We start from the raw sequence: 17,710 nt of genomic DNA, 5'->3' as shown, positions 1-17,710 counted from the left end.
AGAGAGAGAGAGAGAAAGAGACTGAGAGAGAGCAAGAGACAGAGAGAAAGAGAGAGGAGGGAGGGGGGGGGTTTTGAAACAGGAACAGTCGGACACACTGCACTGTCAGACAGACGGGAGCCCAGGCAAACACTCGCACAGAAAAAGCAACCAGCACATAGACAAACATATAACCACGCACATGCACTCACACAAACAAACATGCATGTGTACACAGCACTGTACATACACTCATACATGCCCACAGGCAAGATAGACATAGGCATAAACAAAGTAGTATTTGTAAATGACATTCAAAACCAAAAAAGGTGAATCTGAGTGCAACACGGCACTGAGACTGAGGGTACAGGTGGAATGAAGTATAGTCAACAAAAGTCAAACATTAAGTGTATATTAATTACGCAATTAGTGCAAGCAGTGGTTTCCGTTGTGCGGGGACAACAAAACAGTTTGTGCTTATTCAAGATGCGCGTCTAAAAGGCAAGGATGCACAGTCGTGTCTCGCCAGGCTTGCCATGATTTGTTGCTCTGTATTGAAACAGGCCTCACATTTGCTGAGCGATAGATGTTGTGCAGGAAATCCCTTATGGCAAGCGCCAGTCTGCTACAAGTGGGCGGACACACTGAGAGACGGTGCTAAGGCTAAAAATTTCACCATCTCATCTGATGCTTGCGCCACGGACAGGAAAATGCGTATGACGCCCCCTCGCTCTTTTTCTTTATCTCCCTGTGACGCACACAGCCGCTGCACAGGCAGAGCCTGCACGACACGCCATCTGACTGTGACAGGCAGCTTTTTAACACGCTTTAAAATGTACCGGATTTACTCATACGTACCAGGAGCGTGTACACAAACGCACAGCGCATGCAGAAAAACACTTTCACCTCTTTTGTTATTTGTGCAGATGTGTGGATACACACGCATGCATCCTTCTGTGCAACTCGCAAACAAGCACGCAAACAAAATGTGACCATGACTGTGGCGAGGACCCTTAAGCAAAATCAAAATAAACAGCAGCCCTGTTCCCACACCTCTCTGCAACAGGATGTTCTGCACAAACAAACACGTTGGTCAGCCTATGAAGTGTTCATCTATTTACGCTTGTGGCGCTACAAAACCGCATAGCACGAACAGGTTCTCAGCTGGTGCAGAACAAATTAGAACTGGACCAACTAGACCAAGCGCACTGGCTTTCTTATAACGACAAAAGCTCTTCACTGACAGGCAGAGGGAACAGAGGCAAATGACAAAATAAAGTCAACACTATTCTGTTTGGCTCAATAATCCTAACACATCATCTGCTTGAATTATGGGACCAATTCAAAACAGCAGAAGTTTTACTATTTGACTCCGACCTATTTTGCCATTAGCATCTGACAAACAGGGATGACTTTATGACCTTGGAAACCATTAGTTAGTAATCCAGTGAGTTTAAACGGTCAATCAGTCACTAGGAACATCATGCTAAAGTGGCCTTGCATAACATAAGGCAGGACGGCAGAGGAGTTTGGCTGGTGCGCCAGCTCAAGGCCTTGAACCAGCCGTTGAGCAATCTGTTTATTCCACACTGAAACTGGTACTTGTGCTGACAGACAAATAACTGTTAGGATTCAATTACCATGCTTGTCTTTTTTTGTGTTTTTGCCATCTTCCATCTCAAAGGAAAATCCTCAGAAATCTAACCAGAAGTATTGTGATACGCAGTTCAAACTAAACCTTAACGTGAATCTCAAATAAACAGTTTTAAGCTATTTGGTCCAATACTTCTTATAATTGAGGATTAAAAGTCTGATCATAGCTAAATTACATTTTTAATACTGTTTTAGTGCCACTTAATTTACTCTGACATTTCAATATGAATGTAAACAGCTAACATTTGTGCCGAACCCTCATTAAAATGTCATTAATAGAGTACAGCTAAAACAATCAAGTCATCTCTGCTTTCCCTGTACCCTCACCGTTAAGGGACAATTCTGGTTGATTACAACTTAGGTTTTATTTTCATAGTTTTGGCTATCATTGTGCTCACCAAAGTAGTTGCACAGATCTGGGAACACAACTACGTCGCTAAGGCATAATCGGATGGGGGAAAGGAAAACGGGTGGTCAGAGGACAGGTTGTAAATGAGTTTAGAGATGATCTAAACCACTGTATTCTGAGATGAAACTGATAGTGGGCGCACCCGAAATGTTGGTAATTATCTGTCATTGAACAGAAATCCTGTGTGTTCACAAAGCTACAGTAACCTGACTGTGTACACGGGTGCCTAAAAGTACTGCAGGTCAAAGCTGAAGCAAGAAGTCGGTCTGTAATTTTTGTATTTCTTCTTTGCGCTTCTTTTTTTTTTAGCAATGTCAAAGCATTCACAGATCTAAGGCCCTTTGCTTAGCCCCTCCACCCTTGGTTACTGTTACTAAGACTGTCAAGATTTCACGCCTGGTATGTCAATATGGCGTTTTCAACAGTGAGAGATATTCCGAAGTCAATAATACAAAGTTCCTGGAAAAATCATTCTGAAATATCAAAGAGAAGTAGACTACAATATGCATTTGAGAGCTACATTCACATTATAATTTGTCGGCGGAGTATTGTGAATGAAGAGGACGTTAAAATCGAACATATACACGGACAACAATGTTCTTGCACAGTAGGTAAGTCAATATATTGTTTTATCTTAAGCTAAGTTTAGTTGTGACTCCCTATAGCTTTCATTATCTAATATAAAACTAAATTATCTGGCTTTTAGTTGTGTGAAAGTATCACCGAGTAAAGCCAGCCTAGAAGTGAACCACCATCACCTGGTGATCGAGACCGACTGTAAAGCTGTGGAGGTCTTTATTCACTGTTACAATCATTAAAAAGCAAAAGCAGCATGTGTATACATTCAGTATACTTTCAGTAGGTAGCGTTGCATAGAAGTGCTAACTTCTACTACATCATTAATCCCTGCTAATGTTAGCCTCACAGGTTTTTACGTAGAAAACCTTTACCGTTTAAAAACCTAAATCTCCTTCCAACCCCTCCGGGTAAGATTATCACTATTACACATGCCCCAGGCACAACATTTAACCACGACTAGCTCGAAATCCACAAAACCAGCCTGAAAAGGAAGAAAATCCATGATTGGCCAGTCTCCATACAAGGGTCAGTGAGTTTACTGAGTGCAATGTTATTGTTACTGACAGGAATTATGGTCAAAATAAATACGAACCCAAGTCGTAATAAACCAGAATGATCCTCTACCTATATCTTTAGCGATGATGTGCTGTCATGTGTGTGAGTGGGAGGGGTTGAGGGGAGTGCCTGCGAGGCAGAATGTGGGGGGCCTCGGTGTTCCAGCCGGTGAGCCAGCGGCGAGGAGCATGTGGAAAGAGGAAGGTGTCGGTTGGGCTTTCTCCCCAGTGAGGGGCAGCCAGAGGGGCCCAACTATCGGAGCAGCAGTTGGTCTGTGAAGAGGAGGGTGTATGTGTGCACATGAGGGTGTGTGCGTGGGTGGGTAGGGGGGCATCGTTAGCAAGAACAGCTACTGAACTCTCCACAACCCCCCGGCCAAGAGAGCGTGGTGGAGCCAGCCAGATGGGATGGAGGGAGGGAGGAGGTAAGGGAAGTTGGTATGGGTTGGGGAGTGGTTGAGCGGAGGTGGTAGTGGTGATAGTGGTGGTTGTGGCGGTGGGAGCGGGGGAGGTAGGGGTAACTTCAAACACGTCTCGCCTATGTTCACATTTCATGGTTTCCTTGTCTTTCAGATCCCCCTCAGCATGACTGACTGCGAGCCCCCTCTTCTCCCCCCTCCCCATGTGTAAACTGTCGTATGGTGGTGTTTTCGCATGCCGCTCCACGCACCAGCGAACCTGCCCATGTCTAAAACGCCATACTCTCCACGCTGTGTTAACTCTCAGCCCAGCACGTAATTCCCATAATTCTGCTCGCTGCAAACAGAATCAAGGGAGGCATTCGGGAACAGTAAGGCCAAAAAAAAGTACCCCTGGAGAGCAGTAACACTACACCGGTGACCTTTTTGAGGTAATTTCCCCAAAATCATTTTCAATTTCACACGCGGTCCCTGTTGAAGGGGGGGTGTGAAAGCCCCTTTGGAGTTTCTCCGTCTCAAACAACCAAGAAACATCTGAGTATTAGCGAGGCTGAGCCGGAGCGGCATGTTAACAACAGTCGCCATAAACTGCAAGTATAACTACGGCAGGTTAGAGAAGATGAAGCGCTGCACCAGTTTCCTGAATGCGTCCACATCCTTTATGTTTGTGGCATTTAAAAAAACAAAACTGCATAATCAAACAAAGCCAAACCAACTCGGTCTGACAATCTGCAAGACTTGCATGTTAGCACTTTTATGCCCGTGGCAGAAAAAGGCCCAAAGACAAACACAGCAAACATCCATCTAATGTGTGACCCAAACAACCACTGCCACCGCTTTGACAACATCATCTGTGTGACACCACAGAGCAGCGAGAAAGTACACTTCCTATATTGTCTGACCTATGACCCCTGTGGCAGTGTAGATCATATATCCATACATTGAGCACGGGGGCTTGGCTTGGCATCCATGGAAACCAGGAATGTGGAGTAGTTGGCAGCAGATGCTGTGTTGTTTTGGGGAGGAAAAAAAAAGTAAAGCTTCGGGCAGCGACAACGGGGTTGGTGACATCAATATGCCCTCTGCTGCTCTACGAGAGACAACCTCCAGCTAAACAACAGGCTGGTAAAATGGAGGACAAACTGGGCGGCCCGTGACCGAAATAAGAGACAGAACCGAGTCGGTGGAACTGGAGATGTTTACCGTCGCCTGCATGCAAGTTTTTCCCCCAAAACACTTCGTCTGATGTTGTTAGTAACTTGATGAGCAAGATTGGGAGACTGGCCCACCATGTTAAGACCCCCAACAACAAAGCTCATATCTGTTCTGACGTGTGCTGGCTGCCCCCCCACACCGCCCGCCCCCACCCGTCTGCGGTGAATCACAGAGACGCAAGAGGCTTCGATAAATTAAAAGTTTCATCACAATCTCAAAACGAGTCATCGCTCTTGAAAAAGAACTGCGTGGTGCGCCAGCAACAGAGGGGAGGATGAGAGAGACAAGGCCTGTTACTGGCACACACACACACACATACATATACACAGACAGACCCAGCACAGGCACACACACACATAAATTCGCGTCCACAAACACGCACTGCATAAATACGCACACCCACCAACACTCACGCCCCACACACACACACACGCGGTAAAATAGAAACCTTTTCCTCCTGTTCACGCGCGGAGCAGCAGCAACCACCGCCGCAGCAGAGTGAAGCAGAAAAACAAGCAGGAAAACAACAGAATTCAGCCTCTTATTCTCTCTGGCTGTCTCTCAGGAAGGCAAGCATACAAGAGAACGTACCTCGGAAAACCTCCTGCTGCATCTCTGCTGCGATGTGTTCTCTCCCCTCACACTCCCTCTCTCCCTCTCTCTCTCTCTCTCTCTCTCTCCCCCTTGGTCTGTGTATGCGCACGTCTGAGTGTGTGTGAGAGAGAGAGAGAGAGAGAGTGAGCGCAGGGAGAGGCGGTGCGCACACACACATGCATACACACACATACAGGCAGCAGTGTGTGAAGACAGAGGGCAGGAGCGATTCTCACACTCGAACTTGCTCGCTCTCTCTCACTCCCCCTTTCTTGCTCTCTCTCTCTCTCACTCCAGTTTTTGCCTCTGACACACGATTCTTAGTGTTTTTGCTCTTTTTTTCCAGCAAGTGAATCCCCCCCCCCACAGCACCACCTCCCCACCAACCCCCCCCCCCCCACCCCCTGAATCCAATCTTCTTTTTATTTGGAAGTGTTGTTCCCTCTCTCCCTCTCTCTGCACACACACACTACTTTATATACACAAAGCCCAGCGATAGGGAGAGGGAGGGAGAGGCAGAGGGAGACAGAGTGGGAGAGCAAGCAAGCAAGAGGACGCCATTTAAGCAGTTTGTTACGAGCACTGCAAGTCCCCAAAATGGCTGAAAACAAACAGGAACCACGCCAACTCAAAAAACCTGGGCACAAGGACGGACGGACGGACGGACCGACACACAGAGCAGGGAGTGAGGGGAGAGTGAGCGAGAGAGAGAGACAGCGAGACAGTGAGAGGACAAACTGGCGGTAGTCAAATGGCGGATGGGAGCACTCTGTGAAACAAGTGAAGTTGAGGGAAAAAATGGAGGCATTAAAGGGCCACTCCGGCGACTTAGCACTGCACTTCCATAAAGTTCAAGGACGTACGAGGGACAGATTAAAAAAGAATTGTCAAAATTGATGATGCAGAGGCCGAGATATCACGACCTAAAGTATGGGCCAAGCTCCAAAAAACGCTTGATCCTACATTTCCCATGATGCAACTTGATAGCATCTTTCACTAGTCTCTCCCTAGTCTCTTTCAAACTCCACTTACTTAGTTTCTAACCTTGAAGGGCGTTCAGATCCAAAATAGCACTGTGTGAAAACAACGCAACAGACTGTGCCGTGCCGATGGGACAACCTTGGAAAGTTGTCATAGCGACAATAATTCTACCCTCCGTCTTGACAATTATATACCGTATTTGAACACGTTTGATTGCCCATCACAGTATGGTGCTAGATGACGTTGACCTTTGGTTGTAGGAAAAGTTGAGCTAAAACAAAGGTGATTTGCGAACACTGCTTACACGCATCGCACATACTGGCGGCGTCGCATTACACAAATGATTGACGCTGCGAATTGCGGATAAATTTGCGAGTCCTACGGAGCTCTTGCATGCCAGGGTATGGCGTTTGAAATGTGTCAAAATTACGTTGCAAATCGCAGCTTGCATGTCACAAATTTGGTGAAATGGGCCTGAGGATCAACTTCTTTGCCTGAGCCCTCTGCCACTGTGCCAACACGGCGGTTCTAAAACGGCAGCCACAATCACACACACAATCTGATTTTCTCAGACTTTAGAAAGCTCCCTCCAGACATTATACAAATGTTGACTAAACTGACGTGTAAACTGATCTTCATACGTAAAATCGGTGCTCTTTAAAAAGAGAAAAGGGGGTTAAGGTGGAGAGACAAGGACAGAACCTGGGGCAGGGACACTCTTCGATTGCCCGCGCCCTCAGCTAAAAGGGTTCAAGTGCTATCAGTGACGATGCCGGTCATGTCAAATAACTGTTTTTAGGTCAGCGTGTGTGTCTGACACACGTGGCCAAACTAAAAACTACTGGCTCCTGTTTTGTTTTACATCACAACTGATACGCATCACCAAAACAAAGGCGCCACTGCACCCCCATCAAGTCCTGCAGCTGGATATCACTTCTGATTCATCCGTATCCATGCAAAATGCCTCACAACAACAACATTCGTTCTGGTCCACGCACGTCATGGCCAGTGGAAATTCCACATGTCCCCCTCCGTCGTCCATGAGCCGCTCGGCGGCCTTAGATCAGGAGGTATTCTATCAGCTGGAACAAGAGGGCAGAAAAATGAGAGGAGGGGTGGAAGAATGTTCTAGCACTGTTATGCTTCGACACCATTATACTTCCCACTGTCCTTTTGAGTGGAGCTGCTACCCCCCTGACTCCCCCCGGTACCCACCAACTGAACCTTGACGCCAACAACCCGCCCTCCTCCTACTCTTCCCCTGCCCTTTCCCTCTCTCCCTCTCTTTCATCACTCTCTCCTACCCTCATTGTACGCTGCCACACTTGTCTCCATGGGAACCGCTCTGGGATTGGGTGTTGTTCCTGTGACCTCTCTGGCTGTTGGAGTTGGACGAACTTTTTTTCTCTCTCCCCCCGCCCCACCACCACCACCCGTCCTCTCTCATGCACTTCTGCACGCTTTCAAAGCATGCTGGTTGTGTGTGGACTGGACACATGACAGCAGTTGTGAGTAGCTTCAGGACAGGACAGTAAAATTAAAACTAGAAGTAACAATTTGTCTGTGCGAAAAGCAAAAGAAAGAGAGGCTGTGTGTGTGAAGCAGATTGCCCGTTGGCAAAGACAATAGTGTGTGTGTGTGTGTGTGTGTGTGTGTGTGTGTGTGTGTGTGTGCGTGTGTGCGTGCGTGTGTGTGTGTGTATGTGTTTCAGGAGTGCGACCAGTCGGTCCACACATGTGTGCGGGCATTGTCCCGTGGCTGCAGCCGGCCACAAACTCTGTATTCAGAGGCACCCCCGTTGTCCAGCCGTCCCCATTCATGGATGTTTGGCCAAACGTGATCATAGCTTTTCACGCTGTGCTACCAAGCGACACACACATCTGAATACACAAAGATGGAGGAACCAAGGAAGCCATCTTGGTGGAAAATTTAAACCATTAGCTCAACAAGACTTTCAATATTTAACCATTAAGATCAGTATTGAATCCGGTCTAGAGAACTTCATGAGGTGGTTATCAACATTTCGGGGAACACAAATTTCTTCGGCAGACTAAAATACATTTATTTTATATTTTATATAGATATAACGTGGTCCAATTTTTTCCCCCCAAACAGCACAATTGACTGTTTAAAGAATAAAACAACCAGAAAACGGAAAGACAACCAGCACAATTATCATATAAATCACACACACACACACACACACTTAAGTAAATGGTGCAGTTAAAGGCACCCTGCGGAGTGTTTGCTCACTAGCAGCGCAGTAGGAGCAATGTTTTGATAAGTGGGTCCTTGTATTGTTTGTTCGTCATGGTCTACCAGCATGTGCATGACGAAACATATGCACACGCGTTGGGGGTAAAGTAAAACACATTTCTGCAGACTGTGAAGGGCAGTAACAGTTGGCAACGCTAATATAAGGTAGCAATGCGCCAATAAAAGAGGAGAAGAAGACCACAAGCTGATGTGAACAATGCAGATTTAAAAAAAAAAAAAAACGTTTGCAATTTTTTTATGGATACGTTTATTTGTTGTTGTTTGTTAAACCTGCAACGATTGATTTTTTGGCCACGTGGGGGCAGCAGAAACAAGCCGTGACCACGACACTAACATATCACCAACTTTGTAGTTGATATGGAAAACTTGTTAGCGAACAGTTGCCTATTTACACATCCAACAGGTACGGAGCAACATTATCATTCATTTGGTCTCATGTTTTTGTAAAATATTCACTCTCATTTTAGCTCAATTTTTGGTCGCCACCAACTCCTGGGGGAAATATCTGTCTCTTTAGCTGCTAAATGCTCCACTCTGTTCACCAGCTAATTGTTAACTGTGTTTATTACACGACTTTGTTGAATAATTGATTATGATTGGTCAATTACGGCATTCTACGGTCGGGTTTTTCTTTATAACAGACCGTTGCTATGGACGCAGTTCTGATCTTGGACTTGGGAGGATAATTTTTTTGTGTAAAATTATTGATTTCTTAAGTAAGTAGCTAGTGTAATAAGCAGGATAATGTACAGCGAGTCAGTCATTGTTGTGAAATAAACCCCGATGGGGCGATGCAGGACGTCAGGTGGTTTACTGTTTTTTCGCCCTGTCTGGGTTTGCTTGAGCATCAAAAGTGAAGAGCTTTATAGAAAGTCTGGTTATAATTATCTACGGATTCATCACTCTAACCCCTTTCACATTACACAGTCATTATAACTATTGTTATTATAAAAATATTCATTACGGCCGCTTTGAGGTAAACCCCAATGCATTTTAGCCCAAAAATGAAAGTAAATAAAACTTTGTTTGCTTATAATGAAAACCCCACTGGGTAACTTTAATAATTTCCCAATTCTGAGTTCAATGGCCCCACAATGACCTAACAAATGTGCTCTGTGGTTCCAGTAAAAAAAAGCTGAGTGAGTCATTTATTTCATATTGGACAAGGAAGGGAAAGTTCATCGTCCCTGACAGTTCCCAAAATGCAGGCTGCAGGCTGCTGGCAGGCCGTCTTTGGTTTTAGTGCACTAAACGTGTTAAATTCAATACAAGCTTTGTTTGACGTGCATATCAGGTATCAAATCTAAAGTTTGGTTTTCATTTTGGTACATCAGAAAAGATACAGTGAAAAAGCAGCAGTTACATAATCAGTAACAGTGCACTAGTCTACTGTTAATAATGTTTCTTCCTAAACTCAGGCTGAGTTTTAACTGGTACATGTGTGTGTGAATATATCCTGAGGCACGCTCAAGGGTTAGTAAACATCCTCAGTGCTCTGAAAGAAGGGATGACTAACCTGCTCTCCAGCTGACTTGGACTGAGATCAAAGTGGGAAGTCAAACGACGCTCGAGGAGTTCAGATGTCGGTGGTTTCTTAAAGAGGAAGCGGTGGCTTCACAAGGACGACGCTGCAATTCCAGCGTCTGGAGCCTGCGCACAGACATGTGAGGACAGAGAGGTAGAGTGAAAACCACAGCACATGCATTTTCTGCAAGTACATGTTCAGATAAGCGTGACGAATGTTTACATTTGAAGTCACACATGCACACATGGGGAATGGGTGTTGAAGCCCTCAGTGTTGTCTTACAGACACAGGGGCGGTATAGTGTGTAACTTGATGAAACCTCCCTTGAAATAGGAAGAGATGAGCGTGCTGGAGCATGTCCTGAGCTAACACTTCTCTGCTGTTTACAAAAACAAAAAGTCAGGACAGCAGTGACATTTCATGCAAATCCTTCTTTCACAGAATTCAAAGTTGTAAATTAATAGTAAATGAATATTAATCAAAATGTAAGATGTATGCACAAGTGAATTCCCACTAAAAAAAAAGGTTAAATGTCATTTTTATGAAAGTCTTTAGGGGCTGAAGTACTCTGCAGTTCACATTTCGGAGCGCAATGTACCTCCTCTGCATGGATTTTTCACTTCTTTCACATTATCTTAATGCGGACATGTTATGTGTTCACGAGTCCAGCAAAAATAAAAACGATATCCCCTAATCTGTATCTTTTGAGCAATGCAAAATTCCTATTATTTAACCACTTGTCTATCAAAATGCTATCTATGTTAACAGAAACAATACATTTCCATCTATTCCAGATGAGCACATTTATTTAATTTATTAAGGAAGTATGCGGCCTTTAATGGTCAGATGACATGCTTGTCTATGTTGTTATCTTGAGTACCCGGGTGTATTGCTGCGTTACTCCACTGTGTATTGTTATGTGCCAGATATATGTCAAACATGCATATTCATATATTTTTCTTTCCAGTAATGTGTCAAAATCTTGTCCTGACGCATCAAGGGGTGTAGAAAACCCCATCTAATAAAATGTTATAAGAGATTCCGAGGCTCCAACTTGGCCCAGGTGAAGCGGATTTCAACCGGGCCAGCAAAAATGTAATAAAAATTGAAATATTAAGAGTTCTGCCCCGACATCCTTTCTCGCATGGAAACACGTCAAATCACACGGGTCAGCATAAAGTAACACATAGCCCACTATGGAAAGAATTCAACTGGATATTAAGTACTTCTTTCATTGTATCAAAATATGACAGAAGTAAAACAAATTTGTCCTGGAGGGATTGTAAACTGGTTGGAGATCGCACACACATTTTTATTTTGGGATAGTCCAAAATTGAAATTATACTGGGAAGGGGTTCACACAGAAATACTTGCCATATTAAAAATTGATTTACCACTAGACCCATTGTTTATAGGAGCAATCCCCGATGGAGCAATAGGAAAGAGAAAGGCCTGCTTTATTGGTGGCAAAAAAATGCCAACTTTATTTTGGCTCAAACCACCGCCACCTACATAATGACAAGACAGGTGAAAGTGTATACAATTGGACAAGTTACAGCAAAACTCCACGTAAAGACAGATATATTTATATTTTCAACCCGACAGGCTCCAGTAATTACTTATTTGAGATTACCAGAGTTATAAGGTGCTAACATCTGCTCCTTTTAAGATTTTTTTTTTTTCCCGGCGATTCCTCTCTATGTGGAAACACATGATGCCATGATTTATCATTTTTTAGGTTTGTTTGCCGAACTGTGAATGGGTTCTTTTTATTTCATTTCCTCTACAAAGCAGCTGTGTATAATACAAATGTACATAAGTAAGAATGAACACTTTGTAAATAAATCACATGGTCATAATTAGGGCTGTCAAGATATTAGATTTTTTACTCCACGATTATTATGGCCAAAAGAATTCATGATAACATTATCGCAATATCTATAGAAAATTTTAAAATAAAAAAATTACAATGCTATCAGTCAAATTCATGTTTGTTTATTGGGTGTTTTGTATATTTTTTTGCCAAATGAATTACACTCAAAATAAAAGTGTGAGAGTCTGTAACCATAACTGTATATATAAAATGATTTAAGAGGGCGCTGGATTATTTAAATGGTATTATCGTATGTGTATTATAAACATGATATCAATATTTCATTTTTAAATATCACGATCATCGTCAGTACCGGCATATCGCAACACCCCTGTCAGAACTGCAGCAGAATTTAAACTTTCAAACCAGAGGTCAGTGCAACAATGTCTTTCTGTCACAAACTATTTAGTGCACAATTACTCTTTAAGGTTGGATGAGATTAGATACTTCAAGCTAAATGACAACCAGTAGACCGGTGACGACGAGGGGTCGCAAATAGACACTGCTTCAATTTTAGGGGCCAGAAGTCAAAAAGGTCACAATAACAAAAAAAACTACCGGTATCACAAAAACTTTTTGTGACCTCAAGTAAATAAGCCCATCATATCGAGATCAAAACATTTTTTTCCTGTGATCACATGAAAGTTGAAGAGAAAAATCATTGATCGTGTCCTCTGTGACCTTTTCTATGAAGCAATGCAGCTTAACAAAAACTCTATTTCTTCAGCAGCTGAGTGACAAAATGTTCAGGCTTTTTCAGCTTTTCAAGTTTCAGTAGAGGAGAAACATTAAAAAAACTGAGAATGCATTAAGTTTCAGTAGAGGAGTTAGCGAGTTCAACACTGCACCACCCCTTGCCTGCAAGACGACACTGAAGGACTAAAACACACATATCCCCATAGAGGCTATCCTGAGCAGATGTCCACGACCTGCATGCTGCAAAGTTGAGATCTATATACTGTAAAGGATGAAAGCACCGGAAAGATTCATGGAGTTATGTCAGATAGTTATACAGTTGTGACTTTTCTATTATAACTCAATGGGCGGCTCCATCAGAGTATCAAGTGACAGAAGTGGGGTTTCATCGCACGTAGTCTGACAGGCCGGATTCAGACGCATTGAGCTATGGCACGCATGTTTGTGTCACACAAACTGTCCCCGGGCACACACAAGAGATAAAATGCTTTTTGATAAAAAGGAATTAGATGGGTGTAGGACACACAAGAGAGTTGCAATTTACATCAGTTTGATACGCAATAAACAGCTGGCAAAATATGGTTGTATAACAGGAAAGAAAAAAGCAAAGAAGAAGACGAAGAGAGGGTTTCGGAGTGTGGACGTTGCCAAAGGAGACTGGAAAGGATAGGTGGAAAATCATCTGGGAGGGGTGCCTGATACGGTGTGGAGGAGGGAGGGAGCGAGGTGGAGGGGTGAGGGGGGGGGTACGGACGGCTGGTTTTTCCACTGCCAGAGAGAGAGGACGGCTAAATCAAATTAATTAGCTCCTTCATCTCCAGGCAGCTACTCAGGCATGCTGTACTGGCGAAGAGACAGTCAGAGGGAGAGGGGAGTGGGGGGGGGGCTGTTGGCATAAGAGAATGGGAGAAAGCGAGATAGGACATGGTGGAGGGGTGAAAAGCCTGCTGTGTATGTGCGCCATTCAGGAGGACGGGCAGCGGAGGGGAGGGGTGCATAATTCTCTGATAAGCGTGAGGGTTGTTTTGCTGGAGCCTCTGTTCGGTCATGAGGAGGAGGAGGAGGAGGAAGTGGCCGCATGTTGGCGGACGTTGTGTGCTGCTGCGTTCGCTTCGGGGCGATGGTACTTCCTGTTTCTAGACAGCCTGTATTTTGAAGGCACTGTAAACAACCCTGCTTTTTCTGCACGCCTCTTTAAATAGCACGCAGACACTTCAATCAGAGCCTCCCGGAAAGACGGGGAGCCGAGAAAGTCTTGTGATGAGAAAGGAAAAGAAAGATGCTGAGGGTTTTTTGGATCAATGGCAACATGAGATAAACTTATCCCGTGGTCAAAAATAAAATAATAAATCACTAATAGTTGCACTGACATCAGAAGAAAAGGAAAGAAGAAAGTGAGGCAGATGGTTAGAGGCAATGGCATCATGCCAGCGGGAAACAAAACAGCAGCACAGCAGAGAAACTAAACACAACAAAGTGAGAAAAGAGGCAGGGCGAGTGGTACGACCAGGAGAGCCACTGCAGGCAGCATGTGGCCATCTCTGAGGCTTAGTGTGCGAGAGAGAGGGGTGAAGGAAACGCAGTGAGGGAGGGAAGATGGGAGAGTTGACGAGGGGAGTCAGAGAAAATATGAAGCTTTGAGTGCAAGTGGGAGGTGCAGACAATAAAGGAGACGCTTCTGTGAGAAGGGAAAAGCAATCATGTGACTACAAGGGTGGACTGTACAGAAAAGAGGTAGGACAAGTTGATTAAAAAAAAAAAAAAATGAGGCTTCACAATGAGTGAGAGGAGAATGATAGTGGAAAAAAAATACGGCGTATGGCAAAGGGGAGCCTGACAGACAGTGCCAGAGGTCAAAACCTTGGGAGAAGAGAGCAGTGGACAGCTCGGTGCAGCAGCACTGCCCGGACGGGACTTGGCTGCACTGTGAGAACCCCAGATTAGCACTAAGCCGATTGCAACGCGAGGTAGGATCAAGAGCAATTAATTTAGCACCCAGATAGTTCCAGGAAGAGGCTGAAAAGAACCTTAACAAAACGTAGATCTCCTGCAAAACTCAAATACTAGCTGACTTAACATTCCCACTTGGGTCTGTCCTCTACAAATGAGCTGCCTAAAAAAAAAAAAAAAGAAGAGAGTAGAGGAGAATTTGGAAGGTCTGAAAGGGTGTGTGGACGATAAAAGGAAGGATAAAAGAAAGATGAAGACGCTTGGCAGGAGCTGACATCAGCCAAAACAAACACCCAAAGAACAGGACATTCTCTCGCGGACAGAAATGGGCCGGCCTGTTCGGTTCCAATGGGCTCTCGGAGAGAGCATGCCTCCGATCCTGCGTCACCCGATTTTATTACAAAACAACATCCTGGTGCATAACTTAAGGAATACAGCAGCAAAAAAACAATTCATTCTCATTCATATAATAACAGGCGATTCACTCAAAATGGCCATGACTAGACAAACTTCTTTTGTAATGGTGCAGCTGATACTGTAGACCACGACTTGGTATTTTTAAAGTAATATGTTCCCAGAATTCTGATTCACAAACTTTACCGCAAAAATTCTCCATTTCATGTTCCGCAAGGATGTTTTATCCAAAGAACAGCATCACAGCCTTCGGGACATGTTGCCTTGGATTTTAGTTCAACAGTAACGGATTTTTTTTTTTGGGATGGTTACTGTTTTTTGGTGGATTGTGCTTCAGGCGCAATGACTCGCTGGCTGAACACATCTAATGAGGTTGCTGTTCTTCTGGAGTAACCGGCGTGCAGTTATAGTTTAGACGTTTTGATTGTAAATTAGATTGAAAAATAAAGTCTGCTCCTCCCACCATGCTTTGCATCTGCCTGTCTGTTTCTCCCTCCCTCCTTGTTCGCCTGCTTTATTATGCTACAAAGTTCCTCCCCTTCCCTACCTCCCCCCACCAAGCCCACTTTCAGGCTCTGACATCAACAGACAAGAGCTCCCCCTAGATACACGAATCATCACCCCTTCCCGGAATTAATGCCTCTGGAAGGAAAACACATGCTGCGACATGAATATATACGATACCAATATATGAACTGGGAACAAGAAATCATACCTAATTATACCAACAGTCTGAACTATTTTTTGTATCTTTTCACAGACACTACATCACTGTGATGCCTGCTCTAAAAGAGCAACCACTGTGGACAACCTATAGCCACCCACCCATACAGATCATGCAGAGAAAGTGCAACTACCAAAACCATTGACTGTTCTTCATCCATCCATCCATCCATCCATTATCCGTAACTGATAATCCCATTTGGGGTCGCGGAGGTGCTGGTGCCGATCCCAGTTGACATTGGGCGAATGGCGGGGTACACCCTGGACAGGTCGCCAGACTATCACAGGGCTGACACATAGAGACAGACAACCATTCACGTTCACAATCACACCTACAGGCAATTTAGAGTCAACAACTAACCTAACCTGGATGTCTTTGGGGTGTGAGCGGAAACCAGAGAACCCGGGGAAAACCCACGCTAACACGGGGAGAACATGCAAACTCCACACAGAAGGGCCCCTAGCTGGATTCGAACCTGCGACCCTCTAGCTGTGAGACTGTTTTTCAGCAAGGCCTAATGTTATCAGGGTAATTGCAAGTTTCATCAGCTTGGATTTCAGATTTTTTAGCTCTTTAAAACACTACTTAGAGTCAATTAGAATAAATAAAATATGACCAATTCCATCACTGACATAACAGAAAATTTAGGCAATATCTAAGGTAAGTCAACGGTAGGTTTCTCACCAATACAACACTGCAATATCTTTAAGACATGAAATAATTAAACTGTATTCATAAGCATTCAGCGCCTTGAAATTAGAAGTCATAATTTCAAACATTTTAAGAATTTTTCAGCTTTTGCAAACATCCCGTTTAAAGTAAACTTACATGTATAAATTTCAATGCAGTGGTGGAGGAACAAATAAGATGCTGTAAAAGTAACAATACAATAGTGTAAAAATACTGAGAAGTAACAATTTAAAGCATTTCAAATGTTATATATTCAAGTATTGCAAGTATTAAACTTAAAAGTACTTATTATACTGAATAGCTTTGGTTATATTATTAGATGATTATGTAAGCAGCATTTTACAGCTGTAGCGGGAAATTGCAATATTTCCCCTTTGAAATGTAGTAGTTACGATTTAAAGATGCATAAATTGGAAAGACTCAAGCAAAATACAAATACCTCAAAACACAGTATTTGAGTAAATGTACTTTCCCATGTACAGTATGTAGTCAATTGTGGTGTTTTCTTAAGGGCGTTTAGAGTTTGCCATTATTACCCGACAGCTTCAATCCCAATAGGCATGGTATATGATATGTTTACAGGCACTCCCCAGATGTATCTGTATACAGATCACTTGTAATCCTCAAATAGTCAGACAAATATCATGCTAACATTTTGCAGAACTCCTTTACAGTGCTATAGATTTTTAAAACTTCTTCTGTGCATCTTATGCACTAACCTGCTTGCAGCAGTAGAGGGAGCCCCTTTGACAGCCTGGTGGGACCCGCTTCCGCATTGAAAACGTGGTTGTGCAATGCCTTTGCAACGCTGTCCATTCTCAATATGAGCCAGAGGAGGGAGCCAGCTGGTCAATAATGAATCCTTTGTATAGTCATGGTATTGCATGGCACATGGTGAACAAAGTGATTCACTGTCACATTCTTCTGCGCATGTCAAACCTGGCAATGCATTTAAGATTATTAATATTATTCCAAACAGAAACATGGTTTGACTCCCATAAGGATACTGCAGATGAGGCATCTATATCCTTGCTTCTGGGCTTGAATGATGCCTTTCACTGCTGTCTGTACCTGCCAAAAAAAAGATGATTGCAAAGATGCTGGTGGCAGCACATTAAACTATTTACATGAATGGAATATTTGGACATACTGCTCAATAATAAAAACAATACCACAGA

At 43.8% G+C, this 17,710-nt stretch overlaps 1 protein-coding gene and 1 long non-coding RNA gene across 6 annotated transcripts in view; one reads left to right on the top strand and one right to left on the bottom strand.

The window, feature by feature from the left end:
* The window catches only part of zbtb4 (zinc finger and BTB domain containing 4), a 22,742-nt gene extending 12,432 nt beyond the window's left edge, over nucleotides 1-10,310 (bottom strand). For 3 of the 5 annotated variants that reach the window (XM_074623438.1, XM_074623437.1, XM_074623439.1), the window contains exon 1: nucleotides 5,400-5,636. The gene's annotated coding sequence lies outside the window, so the exon portion shown is untranslated. Of the gene's footprint in view, nucleotides 1-5,256; nucleotides 5,637-10,176 lie in introns of those variants that run through there. The other 2 variants (XM_074623442.1, XM_074623441.1) reach the window with 2 other exon arrangements.
* On the top strand, nucleotides 9,825-17,710 carry LOC141760554 (uncharacterized). Its single transcript, XR_012592396.1, has 3 exons — nucleotides 9,825-9,954; nucleotides 10,079-10,338; nucleotides 15,879-17,710. It is a non-coding gene; the product is annotated as an uncharacterized LOC141760554 (long non-coding RNA).

The sequence above is a fragment of the Sebastes fasciatus genome, chromosome 22 (assembly GCF_043250625.1).
Source record: "Sebastes fasciatus isolate fSebFas1 chromosome 22, fSebFas1.pri, whole genome shotgun sequence".
Taxonomy (NCBI): domain Eukaryota; kingdom Metazoa; phylum Chordata; class Actinopteri; order Perciformes; family Sebastidae; genus Sebastes; species Sebastes fasciatus.
The sequence above is the reverse complement of the archived record's forward strand: the minus strand, read 5'-3'. Positions and strand labels throughout refer to the sequence as shown.